Genomic DNA, 15,241 nt, shown 5'->3' with positions numbered 1-15,241 from the left:
GCGCCAGTGTTTAAGAGGCAGAGGTCGAGTTGGGAGATGAGATTGTCGACATCTATGCCTCGTCCAGTAATCTTCGTTCCACCCCACAGGGGATTGTGGGCGTTAAAATCCTCCAGGAGGAGAAAAGGCGTGGGAAGTAGGGTGACAAGTGCAGCAAAATAGGTCAGGGAGACTGTACCACCTGGAGTAAGATAGACACTGCAGACGATTATGTCCTGGGCAGTCCTTACTCTGACAGCCACAGCTTCCAATGATATTTGAAGGGGCACAGGAGCACTACATACAGAGGTAAGGACATACACGCAGGCTCCACCTGACACACAATTGTAAGTGCTACGGTTGCAGTAATAACCCCTGTACCCATGAAGGACAGGGGTCTGCATTGCCCGGAACCAGGTTTCCTGGAGGGCAATGCACAAAGCAGGTGTCGTTCTTAGAAGCTGACGCAACTCAGGTAGATGACTAAAATAACCGCCACAATTCCACTGGAGGATTGTACAAAGCGTGTCCTGTAGGGGCATGCAGGCATGGAAAAGGTAAATTACTTCGCAGGGTCACATGCTACCATCGACTGAGTGACAGACGTCGCTAGGGCCATCGTTTCCGAGGAGACGGCGAGATGGAGGTCATCAGGGGACTCAAAGAGCTCGACCTCATCCTCAGAGGCTGAGCTGACAGGAAGTGGTGGTGCGGGAACCACTGGGTCCTTATCTTTCCTTTTCTCTCTCTTGACTTTCAGAGGAGGGCTGGGAGGGCTTTTCTGACGCATCATCAGGAACAGACAAAGAACGTGAAGCCCTTCGACCAGCAGCTGGTGGCTTCTTCAGCCACTGGCTAGTGTCTTGTGAGACACTGGGGAAGTCCTTGGAAGAGACCCCCGTGGGATCCCTTCCGAACAAGTGAGGCCGGAGGAGTCTGTTGCGTCCCCAGCTGAGCAGCCAGAAAGGGCTGTCGCTTCTCCGGCTGAGTAGCCAGAGAGGGCTGTCGCCTCTCCGGCTCAGAGGTGGGGACTGACGTCCCCGGTTGTTCAGGGCGCACTGCTCCCAAACTGGGTGTTTTGGGAGCAGTGGAAGAGAGAGTGGTCCCCACCTGTGGTGGGGCAGGCGTAACGTGAATGTTTGGTGGGCTAACTGTGAAAGGAGTCTTTGCAGGAACTGGTGGCGGCAGTGTTGCAGCAGCATAACTCCTCAACATAGGTATGGGGTTGAGCCGTTCTAATTTCTTTCTGGCCTCTTGCTGAGTTAAACGGTCCAGGGTCTTAATTTCTTGTATCTTCCTCTCTCGTTGGTAGACTGCACAGCCTGGCGAGCAGGGAGAATGATGCTCCCCACAGTTAACGCAGGTGGGAGACGGTGCACACGGAGCATTGGGATGCGAAGGTCGTCCACAATCTCGACACGTGGGGCTGGCAGTGCATCTGGAGGATATGTGTCCGAATTTCCAGCACTGGAAGCATCACATAGGAGGCGGGACATAGGGCTTGACATCGCACTGGTAGATCATGACCATGACCTTCTCGGACAAGCAGTCGCCCGCAAAGGTCAGGATGAAAGCACCGCTAACGATCCTTTTATCCTTGGGTCTCCTCAAGACACGAAGAACGAAGTGTACACCTCGTCGTGGCGTGTTCTCCCGTAGCTCGTCATCAGACTGTAGCAGAAGATATTCATGAAAGATAATCCCCTGGACCAAATTTAGTGACTTATCGGGAGTGACGTTGACGGGGATGTCACCAAGCTTGTCACAGGTGAGTAATGCCCTTGACTGTGGAGCTGAAGCCGCTTGTATCATAATGGCCCCGCTCTGCATTTTGGAAAGAGACGCCACTTCCCCAAACTTAAGATGGGTCACAAAGAACAGAGGCTTAGTTCCCAAAAATGAATCCCCATCAGTTCTGCTGCATACAAGGTATCGTGGCGAATATGGCTCTTGTCTGTCTGCAGCCCTACGTTCCTCCCGTGGTGTGGCTAGGGAAGGGAACGATTTGGGGTTATATGCAACAGCATTAAAGTCTACTTTACCGCGCTTACAGACGTTGGTGGTCGTGCGACCACCAGATTGAGACTTTACCCGCTTCATTGCGGGGTGTCCGCCCCAATGCCACCCACTCCGACCAGGGGCTCTCCCCACGGGCGCCACAGCAAAGGCCACTTGGCAGGATGGCCGTTGCCGGGGGTCCTGATGCCCCAGAGAGAAGGGCATCTACTCCTTGTCTTACGTGGGGAGGTGTCAGCTCAGGCATCGGCAGTACGATCCCTGTGTTGTCAGGGGCCTAAAACCTAGAGGGTACATGACGACCCCACAACAACGGGCTGGCAACCGTGCGGGACTTCGTGTGCCGTGGGAAGTCCATAGGTATCGTGGGTGCAGGTAGTGACCCACTAATGATGTAACTTACACAATCCATCAGGGGTGCATACCCAAAATAAGGGATGGAATGTGTAGGTACGACGCCAAGACGATAAAGGGTGCCAAGGTCTTAGGGCACATAGGACTGATGGTGCACCACGTAAGGCATTGTTCTCCAAAAGGCTCGTACTTCTGTTGAATTTGGAAAAATGGAGGTCAAACCCCAATGGGGTTAAAGGCCGAAACAGTTGAGACTCCTTTTAGTCGCCTCTTACGACAGGCAGGAATACCGCAGGCCTAGTCTTACCCCCGAACCCGCAGGGGGGCACGTTAGCTCTTGCGAGATCGCACGAGGAAATGGCATAAATCAGCCAAGTTCTCTACTCATTCCCCATCAGCATATGTTCCATCCCTGCATGTGTATGATGTATCTTGTTTAGTTGCGAAGCCAAATGTACCAATCATGGTCAGGTAAACCACCGAAACACGAGCTATTGCTCTGCTGAAATTCTCCATTGGCTTCGTGAGGTGGAACGTCAGCAAACATGGAGAGTAAACGTGTGGTCTGGGATAGTGAACCATCAACTCATAGGCCCGTTATTCATAAATGGTGTACTGAAAGCGTACAGTTATTGCAGATTCCTAACACGCCATCTTCCATGGGTGCTAGAAGACGTTCACCTGAACCTATGGTATCAACATCACGGAACTACAGGCCAGAGTGCACGAAGTATTACGGAATGTCTCCACGAATTGTTTCAAAGTTGTTGGGTTGGACGCTGGTAACCCGTCTCTGGGCCGACCTGTTCGCAGGATTTGACCACTTTATACTTTCTTCCAGTGTGGACAGCTGAAAGACACTGCCTATAAGGACATACCATCTACATCCTATCATAAGCAACTATGTACTACTGCAGCCTGCTCGCGTTTCTCCTCTGAAATGTTGGCAGTTGAGCAGGAGTCACCCCTTACTGGACTGGAAGCGTGTGCTGCCGCTGCCGGTGGTCATTTTGAACACAACCTGTGACGGTCAATTGTTTCATTAGTGGTCAGAATCCAAATAACTAATGTTTGCACCTGTGTTGTTCTTAAGTGTGTGCTACCACAGGTATTGTGCAACTGTCGGTGTCCGAACTATTGAAAGCACACTATCTCGTAAAAGACTCGCACTGCAAGCAGCACTGACATTCCAATTTACCAAACTTTAGTTTTTTAATATCATTAGGCATTGTCCCATTTAAAAATGTTATGTTTGAACAATAAACACGCTTTGTCAGTATTACTACAATCTGTCGATTGGCTAACAATACGAACCCCTAACTAGCACTCCATTCTGTGGAAACCACACATAAAAACACTTTTCATTTCTGAAATGTTTGGGGTGCAAGTTATAGATGATTAAACCTGTACATGCTTGAAGAAAGGAATTACCGAGTTTTCCTGCAATGGGACAATAGGGGCAGATGAAATTCGTACCGGACGGGGATTCGCACACGGATTTTCTGCGTGATGCGAGTCACGAGTGGTCGCCTTAACCGATCTTCTATCCAAGCACGTCTTCTGTCAAACCCATATCTCCGTGCACCGAACACTATAGAGTAGTGTCCCCTGTCCGTTGTTCCTCTTCGCTCGCAGCCATACCGTACTTCTGCAAGAGATGCGACTCTAGTGCGCTTTTGCACTAATGATCAACAGACCGCCAGGTATGTTTCCTGTTTTTTCAGAGGTGCATGTCCGAGAGAATAGACATCGTTGTCTTGAGCCACAGCCAGATATATGCGCACACGCACGTGAGTGTCCGACCTCTCGCGGGAATGCAGTAGGCCTGCGATCGGAGTGGAAAACATGAGAGGGGAACTCCTATGAACTCTCCTGCTATACCCGCAGGACAGGACGGATAGTTTAATTTGTGGAAAGGGGCCAAAATGAGTGGCTGTCAGTTGCATTCGAACATACTACTTTATTCATTTGACAAACTATACCAGAGGAAAGAAAACATTAGAAACAGAGCCAGTGAAACATTAATTTTAGAACATAATTCCTGGCTAAATGTTCCACTGAATCTCACGCCTCAAGTGCAAAACAACTTTAAAACCGGCTGAAGGTCAATCATTTAAGACTCAAAAACAGACAATTGAATTCAAAAGGCAGAAGGCCTTATCTTAAAACATTTCTCTAAATATGGCTGAAGACCCAAAGAATCTCACGCCCTAAGGGCAAATAAAATTTAATTTAAAACCGGCTGAAGGCCAGTCACTTAAGACTCAAAACAAGAATTTGAGTTTTAAAAGGCAGAAGGCTTCATCTTAAAACATTTATCTAGATTAGGCTGAAGGCCCAAACAACCTCACGCCTTAAGGGCACAACAACTTTAACTTAAAATCAGCTAGAAGCCGTACATAAACAAACAATAATGACAAACAAGAAAAGGCAGCACACTAAACGGCGCTCAGAGGTTCCTGAAATTCAAACACTAACGCTTGCTTTGGTGAGACAGGAAGTCGGTCCAACAATTTTCAATCCGACGGCAACCCAACCGGCAGACAGTCAATGGACCAAGCAACAGGATAACTTCCGCTCCACCCGACCAGCACACAATAGGAAGTTCAATGTAATAACGTAGAAGGTCTCGGCGCCCACAAAGAATGACACATTCGGCTGTCAAACTACATACCGTGCTGGACAGCCACAATATGATGAGGAAATTACAATGCCAGAATTTACGTCAACGGCCAGGGCAGGTAACCGGAACGTTAACGGCCACAAGGCAGAAGATTCCGCTTGTGCACTTCAATTCTAAAATAGGCAAGTTAAGTTATACTCCACAGGAGGGCTGCTAGAAATTCGCCAACTTGAAAACACAGGTTGTTGCTCGCGGGAATGCCCCAACAGCCCACAACGAAATTCAAATGACACAACGTGAGCAGTCGAGGCTGGCTGGTAGATTAAGTAAAGACTCAATTGTCGTGTCCGGGATCGGTGAGCCACGGACCTCGTAGCAATGGGATCAGCACCACACACTCCGACCACGCCATCAGCGGGCCCGGCCAGACACACGCCACGGAAACTTCCTTACTGTTCCACGCCAACTGACCAACTGCCCGCACTCGGCACAGCCTGAAACTAACAGCACGAGGCCAAAGATAGTACAAGGCTACGAATATCGATAGACGCTGCTGCTGCCACTCACGGAGCGAGAGGATAACAGCATAATCGCGATAACCGCGGGAGACTAATCACAGAGTGGCACCCAAGGTTTAATGCAAAGCATAACACGAGCCAGACACTCCTTGGCGTGCGCCATATGGAAATTTATGTCGGAGAGGAAATTGCTCGGACAGCCAAAACGGATAAAGTTCACCTGACACGTAAAGCGTGAAATCCGGGTTCGAATTCCTCCCCGGAATGTGTTTTCATGGGTTGAGTTATTTCAATATTCCAATGCAGGAAAATTCGGAAATGTCTTATCTCATCCGTTATGTTTATTTGTATACTCGTTAGAGAAAAGTCATGGAAGGCCACTGTGTCATGGAAAGATGACTGGCTTCTGAAATCTAAGCCTGCCATTTCTCCGCGTATGGTCCTGGTGGAAACAGATTCCTGACACGCCACACTTACGTCAGTGGCGATCTGAATAACAGTGAATGTCCGAGTTGCCAGTGCTGCTCTTCGTTGGTCGCGTGACATCCGTTATGCAAGCTCTGGTGGTCTTGTGTGTGCGGCGACTTACGGTGTGCCAGTACATGACTTTGTGACATTTAAGATTGAGGTTGGACCATTGTAAATTCAAGTTCTTATGAAATCTCGTGTTTTGAACAATATAAAGAGACATTATTGTTCACTTTATAGATGCATGTACTTGTATAGTGCATTAGGAATTCTGCTCTTAAATGCAGAGAAGACTGCGGAGAGGTGGAAAGAGTATACTGAGGGAAACTATAGAGAGAGGACTTACTGATGTAGTGAAACAGGAGTCAATAGGGCAGAGAGAGGGGATCCACGATTAGAGATTCAAATGGCTTTGGCAGTTTTAAAATGAAATAAAGCAGAAAGGATAGATAACATTCCATTGGGATTTCTAAAATAATTCCGGCAATTGGCAACAAAATTGTTATTCTTGTTGCTGTGTAGAATGTAGGAGACTGCCGATATGCCACCTGACTTTAGGAAAAACATCTTTTACACAATTCTGAAGATAGCAAGAGTCAACAAGTGCGAGAATTATCGCACATTCAGGTTAACAGCTCAAGCATCCACGATGCTGACAAGAATAACACAGGAAAGAATGGCAAAGGAAACTGAGAATCTTTTAGATAACGATCGGTTTGGGAACACTTTGGAAACATCAGGACACGTCCATAGGATTTGTCGACCTGGAAGAGAGTTCTACAATAGAAACTGGTGAAATTTGTCCGCAATTCTGAGAAAAATAGGGCTAAGCTGTAGGTAAAGTTGGGCAATATATAACATCTCCAAGAGGAAACCAACACGAAGTGCACGGATTAAAAAGGGTGTAAGACAGAAATTTAGTGGTTCACCCATGTAGTTCAATCTATACGTCGAAGGAGCTCTGATGGAAATAAAAGAAGGTTTCTAGAGTGGGCTTAAGATTCAAAGAGAAAGGACACCAATGTTAAGATCAGCTAATGATATTGCTTACCCAGTGAAAGAAAGCAAGGAAGAATTACAGAAAGCGTTGACCAGAATTTAAAGTCTAATGAATACAGAATATAGACTAAGAGTAAATCGAAGTAGTAGGAATGAGAACAACGAGAACCTTATCATGATAATTTCTCTTGAAATAGATGAATTTGACGAGTTGTCCAACCTATCTAGCAAAATAATCCATGAAGGACGGGTCAAGGTGGACGCAAAAAGCAGACTTGCACCAGCTGAAAGAGTATTTCTAGCCAAGAGAAGTCCAGTAGTATGAAAGGTAAGTCTTAATGTGAAGAAGTAAATTGTGAGAATATGCGTTTGGAGGATCGCATTGTATGGCAGTGAGACATGGACTGTGGGAAAAACCGGAGGGAATACAAGCATCTGAGATATGGTCCTACCAGGAATGTTGAAAATTAGGTTGATTGGCAAGGTAAGGAACGAGGAGGTTCGCTACAAGATCGATGTGGGAAGAAATGTGTGAAAAACACTGACAAGAAGAAGGGACAGGATGACAGGACAGGAAATAACTTCCATGAAACCAGAGGGAGCTGTAGAGTGTAAAAGCTGTATGGAAAGCCATGTAGATACGTAAGACTACCGGAAAAATATTTCGCACCCTCACTCAGACCTACTAAAAAATGGTTCAAATTGCTCTGAGCACTATGGGACTTAACATCTGTGGTCATCAGTCGCCTAGAACTTAGAACTAATTAAACCTAAGTAACCTAAGGACATCACGCATATCTATGCCCGAGGCAGGATTCGAACCTGCGACCGTAGCAGTCGCGCGGTACCGGACTGAGCGCCTAGAACCGCGAGGCCACCGCGGCCGGCAGACCTACTAAACTACTCTGAAACTGATCAGTACATGTCGACTACTTTTCCAAAGACCCCATGTAGCTTCAGTTGAGAGATTGTTGAGGTGCGATAGAATGGTTGTGCATTCGTAAAGAATGGGAACGTATGCATCACCTAGGAAGACGGAAGTGTTTGTATCATTATGAGAGAGACGGCAATAATGGGTCGCTGAATATGCTCAAATAATAGTCCAAGTTCATATTCATGGCCACATGAATGAGTTTGTGTAAATTATTCAGAGATGACAAGCTTCTCTCTAATCTATTTTTCGCATAGGGAAAATTATCACAGATTTGACTACAATCTGACGCACCTCGAGCGAGACTCTAGAAAGTTAACAGCGTGGGCACACGTTGATGAACCTGGTAGGGCGCTAAAAGCATGGGGTATTTTTATGATTCTTAGCTCGTGGAAACGGCTTGTTGGAAGTCGAAAGCAATTGGCGGCGATCCCATCCCTCTTGCCGGATAGGCCCACAGCCGTGCAAGGCGGACAGGGCAGCCCCTTGTCGAGACAGGGCTCCAGCAGAACAATGCCTTGGTACCTGCTGCAGCGCCAGCAGAAGCCTGCGCTGCGGTGATGGTCTAAAGGAACGCATCTACAGAGTGGAGTCGTCAACTGGGCGTTGTGTGCAAAGCCACACGAAATAAAAATTCACATGTTTCCGTGTTCGCCGACAGTTCAAGAAGGCGAGTGAACCACTGCCCTCAGCCACCTCTCTTGTATAGTAAAACTCCCGCATCTGAGGAACGTCTAGAGATAGAACCTTTATCACACGTCGTAGTTAGGACTGACCAACTACAAGGCACAAGCGATTTAGATGAAGATCTTTGAGATTGTGTCTGTTGCCATGGGAAGAGACATGACTTCGGAAAAATTGCCCTCGGTACGACCTGCGAACGGATGTGCCACACACTGAAATCTCCGGTGATTTCAGGGATCTCGTAGAGAGCAAATTGCGATCTGTCGGCTTGATCGCTACAGCGTCAGATTCTTGCATTTCTTTCACGGCCGCAATCGATTCACAGGTGCCGCCTCCACGTCTCACCTCCCCTGCCGCACACATCTCGCCAGCTGCAAGTCACGTGACCACACAAAGCGAACAGGGAGCATTTTGCCGATCCGGCATTGTCTGGGCGTACAGATCTCAATTGCCATTTTCTCTCAGCTGCAACTATGTAGAGAAACTTCAGTAGATTTGACCAATCATACTCTGCTCAGTGTCAGATCAATTCGGCTTGCGTTATCCACATTTTTATTACCAGAGTACAACTCACTGATCACCTCGTTAAACTGTTTTTGCCAAGTGTTGAAGCATCTGTTAGTTGTGTAGCTTGTTTAGTATAATTTATGTCTGCTTTGAAAAAATAAATCAAATAGTCCCAACAAGATACCTTTCATCATGATGTGGAAAATACACCCAAAACACCACAGTACGACCTTTGGCCTGAACTACATACTCAGCCGATTTTTGATCAAGCTTCAAGTGGCCTGTCCGAGCACTATTGCATTATTTGAAAAGAAGCAAAAATCGTGCCCCGTCAGGGCACACAACACGTCTTTGTTTAGCTATCGTCACTTTTCTGTGTTAAATAGAGCATTGAAGATGTGCATTATTTTGTGCCATTGTGATGAGTAATGTCTTGTGAAGCGACTGACACAAAATGAGATGGACCTCCATTCGGTGATAGCGGCAGTTCTGTCGGATTTAAAACAGATTTTTGTCGTCACTACTGTGCTTACTTGTGCCACATGGCTGCAACTGAGGCACCATTATTCTAAATACTCTTACATAAATACGCTTCATACAACAAAGTATTTGCTAACGTCACTCGCTCTGCGGTCATATAAACGCCCAAGCACCACAGTAGCTCAAGTTTGCTATTCTGTAATGTCTCGACATCCACCCAACTGCCGGCCGTAGTGGCTGAGCGGTTCTAGACGCTACAGTCTGGGACTGCGCGACCTCTACGGTCGCAGGTTCGAATCCTGCCTCGGACATGATTGTGTGTGATGTCCTTAGGTTAGTTAGGATTAAGTAGTTCTAAGCTCTAGGGGACTGATGACTCAGAAGTTAAGTCCCATAGTGCTCAGAGCCATTTGAACCATTGTTTTCCACCCAACTTCCTGCGGTCATTCAGTGCAACCAATTGGATCATACACTCTAATACGCTGCCATTACTTGAGGCAGCAGTAGGTGGATACAGGATACCTGGTACCAGTTGTACACCATTCACAGTGCTACAAACTGACCATCGGATTCTTTTAATGGGTTGATAATGTTTTGTAGGCTAAGCTTACATTTAATGTTCTGTTTTTGTTTCATGTATCAACATTGTACTAAATATTATCTTTACGTAACTACTTTGTACTCTATGTAATGAAATTTCTACACTGTCGTCTGGTTATCATAAGTTAAATATGCTGTACTTCTGATCATGGTAGAGTTGTGTTCCTGCATGAGGAAACTGCTTTGTTTTGTAGTTCATTAAAATTTATCTTGGGTACCGTGCTTCATTTGTGAGCGCGTACTGAAATCTAACTCCTCCAAATTTTTCGTGCGAAAACACAAGACTTTTAAATAAAACAAACGCTGTTAACATTCCACATATTTGTTGTTAGTGTCTACATATTTTCAGAAGACATTTTAGGCAAGATAATTCCGAATTTTAGTGTATAACATGGTGGTGTGTAACGAAACTATGGTGGTGCTTGGGAATCAGCGTGCTCCGATCGAGTTTCGTATCAGAAGAGTTCACACATGCAACATTATTTCAGCTTGAAAATGCCGCACCACACACCAGCATTACGAAATCTGCAACAATCTGACGCCTCGAGTTCACTGCCATTCATCATCACAGTCCCAATTTGGCCCGCTCCACCAGCTGCAGGCTCAGCAGTGTGCCATGCTGCAGTAATACTTTGATATGTCCATGGCATTCTCTTGTCTGGTAAGTGAAAACATTTGAGAACAGTGCAACGTCTCTGAAAAACATATGAGCTGGACAGGGAGGCGGTATTGATTATGGTAAATTATTAACAGTTACTTTTTTAATGATATTATATTCCACGTCAAGATTGGATTTTCAAGATATATGACATTTGCAATTACATTACTCAAAAAAATTAAACCCTTTTTACTAATTGATTAGCAAACAATGGTATTATTACAGCGAATATTACCTAACCTCACTGAAAAAGCGTAAATACATATCATAAAATTACATGTGGCTGTGTTAACAAATCTTAGAAACATTACAAAAGGGAAATATTTCATTAGGCTTTACAGCAAATCAGCTTACATACATTCTAGGGTTACTCAACAATTTATAATTATCAGCCAGCTCATCAACACCAACGGACTTGCAAAAAGTGAAACATTAATACTGAACTTCTTTACCTTGCTTGCATGAAGACTTGTGCTTCCACGTTTCTATTTCCAATAATACATGTACTCGTAATTCCTACATTATAATCTAACACTCGGTGGCTTCACAGAGCACACCACAAAGACTGCCTACTCCATCTTCTTTCGTTCAGAGACAGCTACCCACAACTGTGCACCAAGCGCTCTCTTACTCCAACGCTACAACCTCAGACCAGAAGCAGTATCCTTGGCTCTGCGGTCCTACACAGTCAGCGATCCGATTTATAAAACCCATCAGAGACATACATAGTTTATAATATATTATCATACTCGTGTGCCACACAATATGTACCTCAGTAGACTCCTTTCGAGAGATAATCACATTTTTATTTACATTTTCGGATAATTTAGCAGTTTTTCTTTTAAATAGTATTACTTATTTATTTACATTGACCATGAGTCACTGTTGCAGCGCCGGAGACAGAGTGGGTTGATGACCTGGCTCTGAGGGTTGAGATGTTGGGGAAATGTTTTTGGTCTGATAATCGTGATTATATTTGAAAATTTAGCAGGAAGGAGGTTAACTGGTGTCGCTTAAGGTGCATTCACTGTCCAATTCCCACCCACCCCCACCCCCACCCCCACCCTCCCACCCCTAATCACGCTTTCACGATACGCGTCAACAATATCGTTACTTAATATTTTACTGTCCAACCGTGAACACAGACGTAATCTATAAAGATTGCGATTCACCTTACTCGTATAACTCTACGTTTCACGCTAAGTTCTGACCACCATGCTGAAGGTTACGCATCGAAAAGGTACAGTGGCAGCAACTTGACTAGGAAAATGTTTAAAAATTGAACAACAGAAATCTTTGTGTTCGTCACAACCATGAAGTGTCTAGTGACTCTACCTGCTATGTTGTGAGTTCACCTAAGTACCATTCCGCCGTCACAAGTCCCCTCACACACACTGTGGGAACACATCAGTCCAGCTGCTGTTCGTTGAACGGGTCCCGTGCGCCACGGCGTGAGAGTTCGCTTGGCAAAATCCGACCGGACGCTCTCTCAGATTTCAGCACTAATGCTGGGCTCACGCCAGCACTGCGTGCCAGCAGATAATATCGATACAGCCCGACTGAGGATAAGCGAGCTACCGGTTCACCAACAACCCACACAGTTCATAACTGTTTACTGTATTACACTAAATATTTTGATTACTCCACTTCGAATTAATCATTGTCTTTAGCAGCACTATTTTTCCTCATATAGTTAATTTTGGAATGTCTACTGCTGTTGCAGCGTTCATCAGGTTATATTTGGGCCTTCTGGTTTGTTCACAACTAAGGGAATGTGGGGGAATTTGGCTCATCTAAGACATATTGACTATAATATTTTTTTCTATAATACTAAAGGTCTCCTATTTTCGTATAGCATTAGCACCATATGTATACTGTAACATATCCTAAAATCATAAATATACAGCTACACGTTGTAGAAAAACACTGATAATTATTACAGCACTGGACTGCATCATTTTACCCTACGTACCGTATAAAAATTTCGCTGTAAGTGGGGTAAATTGGCCAAGGAACGGTATAAGGTATTTAATCCACACGTCTTACCGTACAAAACACATGTACTGAATGTTATATTCATTAAAAAAAACAATGAGCAACATAGTTTACAAAGAGAAAATAGAGAAAACATCAACTTCATTAACTAATGAATAGATACAAGACAATACTAATATTTTTCTTAGAAAATATATGTATAAATGAAGAAGATGTATTGAGTACATTCGTATTCAGTAATTGATCTCTTTCGTATCTCTAAAGTAACTGATGTTTCTCCAGACAGTAGTCACAGTTATAGATTTTGGACTGACTCACCCACTGCGTTCAGAATAACACCAAAAGAAACAAGAAATACACGGGTACCATTTCTCACCGTCTTTGCCGAATTCACGACGTACTAAGCACAGGTCATTGCCACCGGTATATTGCGCCAGGTATATCTCTGTGCAATGGGAATCTCATTATGAACAACACTGATTGCAGTACTTAATGCACTCGCTGTCCAATAAGCTCTCTCTGTTTTACAGGTGTTCGTCCTCGGTATCTGAACACATTCTTATAAAAATTATACACAAGCTAACTTTGACTTTTATTAATTATGCGTTAACGTATGTCATTTAGCTACCTACATTCATTAGAGTGAAATTGAAGCGGGGCGAATTGATGCACTCGCCCTATGTGCGTAAAATTACACCAGCAAGCATGGCTTTTATAAAACTATCGTTCCACAATTGTGCTTTGATTACTTATATAATCGTGATTTTTTATGTCTAGAGAGAGGCATAATATGAAAAGCTTGTATTTTAACATAAAATAAGACGGCTTATCTCTCAGAAACTGGAGATCTAGTATTATAAGGAACAGAGACTCTCTTGCATCTTGCGCCGACAACTAGCAAGTATAGGTTGAAGCTTTCCGTGCGCTTATTCGTATAACTGAGCAACAGATGGCAGTCTCGATCCGATACGACTAGGTGTCACAGACATACTGAGATGCGTCGTTCTACTCTCTGTGCGAAATTCCCTTATTCCTCCCTAATACGCCCCGTCGGGAGTAACCTTTTGATCTAGTCCTGAAAACTTTGGCACTTTGAAAAACTCTGGCCAGGATGATAAATGAAACACACGGAAAAGCACAGGCAGAGTACGAATACACATTATTTGAAATAAAAGTTTGTATTAGGTTTTATTTAAAGGAGGGGAAAATTTGTCTCTCTGGTATAGTCCAAAGGTACAAGCGATAATAACACAAAATATGTATATACCTGAGCTTCTGCCTGTCAGAGTACTTCGCAAACTCCCGTGCTGATTAGCTATTCTTAAATATGTCGCCTATTAACAAAGATGAAGCATCGTAGAGAACTTAAAACTGCGCACCGTACATCATGTTCACCTAAAAACTAAATAGAAATGGAAAATAAAATCCTAATAAATATAGCTCGTATTTTCCGAAGGAATGTGTATATTTAACCTGCTCCTAATTTCATTTACAGTTGTAACGAGGATTCCCTAAAAAAGTAACAGCTGGTAGTATTGTCAGCGGCTTGGATTCAAAATAATACAATGAAGCAATATAAATTGGAGTTTGTGACGGCGAGGGTGACGTGTTAGGGTATTCCGCGCAGTTCTGGTCGCCATACTGCAGTGGATAGCATATCTATCTTTATCGTAGATATCTACATCTATAGCTTCATGGACGCTCTTCAAAATTTGGAAATTTTTGCTAAGGTCTTATGGGACCAAAATGATGAGGTCATCGGTACCTAAGCCTACACACTACTTAATCTAACTTAAAACTAAACGCCCATGCCCGAGGGAGGACTCGAACCTCCGACGGGTTTAGCCGCAAGGCATGTCACGAGGCGCCTATGACCGCCTGGCTACCCCGTGCGGCTTATACTATGCAGATCACGTTGAAGTGCCTGGCAGATAGTTGATCGAACCATATTCACAATTCTCTATTATTCCTATCTCGTATAGCACGTGGAAAGAACGAACATATATATGTTTTCGTACGAGCTCTGATTTCCCTTATTTTATCATGGCGATCGTTTCTCACTATGGAGGTCGTAGTCAACAAAGTAATCTCGCATTCGGAGGAGAAATATGGTGAGTGGAATTTCGTGAGAAAATTCCTCCTCAACGAAAAACACCTCTGTTTTAATTATGTCCATCCCAAACCGTGTGTCAATTAAGTGACGTTCTCTCCCCTATTTCGCGATAATACAAAGCGTGCTGCCCTTCTACGAACTTTTTCGCTGTACTCAGTGAATCCTATCTGTTAAGGATCCCACACCGCGCAGCGTAATTCCAAAGAGGATAAAGATGAGATCCAATATGTATCAGGAACATCAACTATATATGAAAATACATACCATGTATACTTAAGGTACAGGCAGAATTTATCCCATTTCACTTACTGCTATT

This window comes from Schistocerca gregaria, chromosome 7, assembly GCF_023897955.1.
Source record: "Schistocerca gregaria isolate iqSchGreg1 chromosome 7, iqSchGreg1.2, whole genome shotgun sequence".
In the NCBI taxonomy this organism is placed as follows: domain Eukaryota; kingdom Metazoa; phylum Arthropoda; class Insecta; order Orthoptera; family Acrididae; genus Schistocerca; species Schistocerca gregaria.
This window is presented reverse-complemented; position numbering follows the sequence as displayed.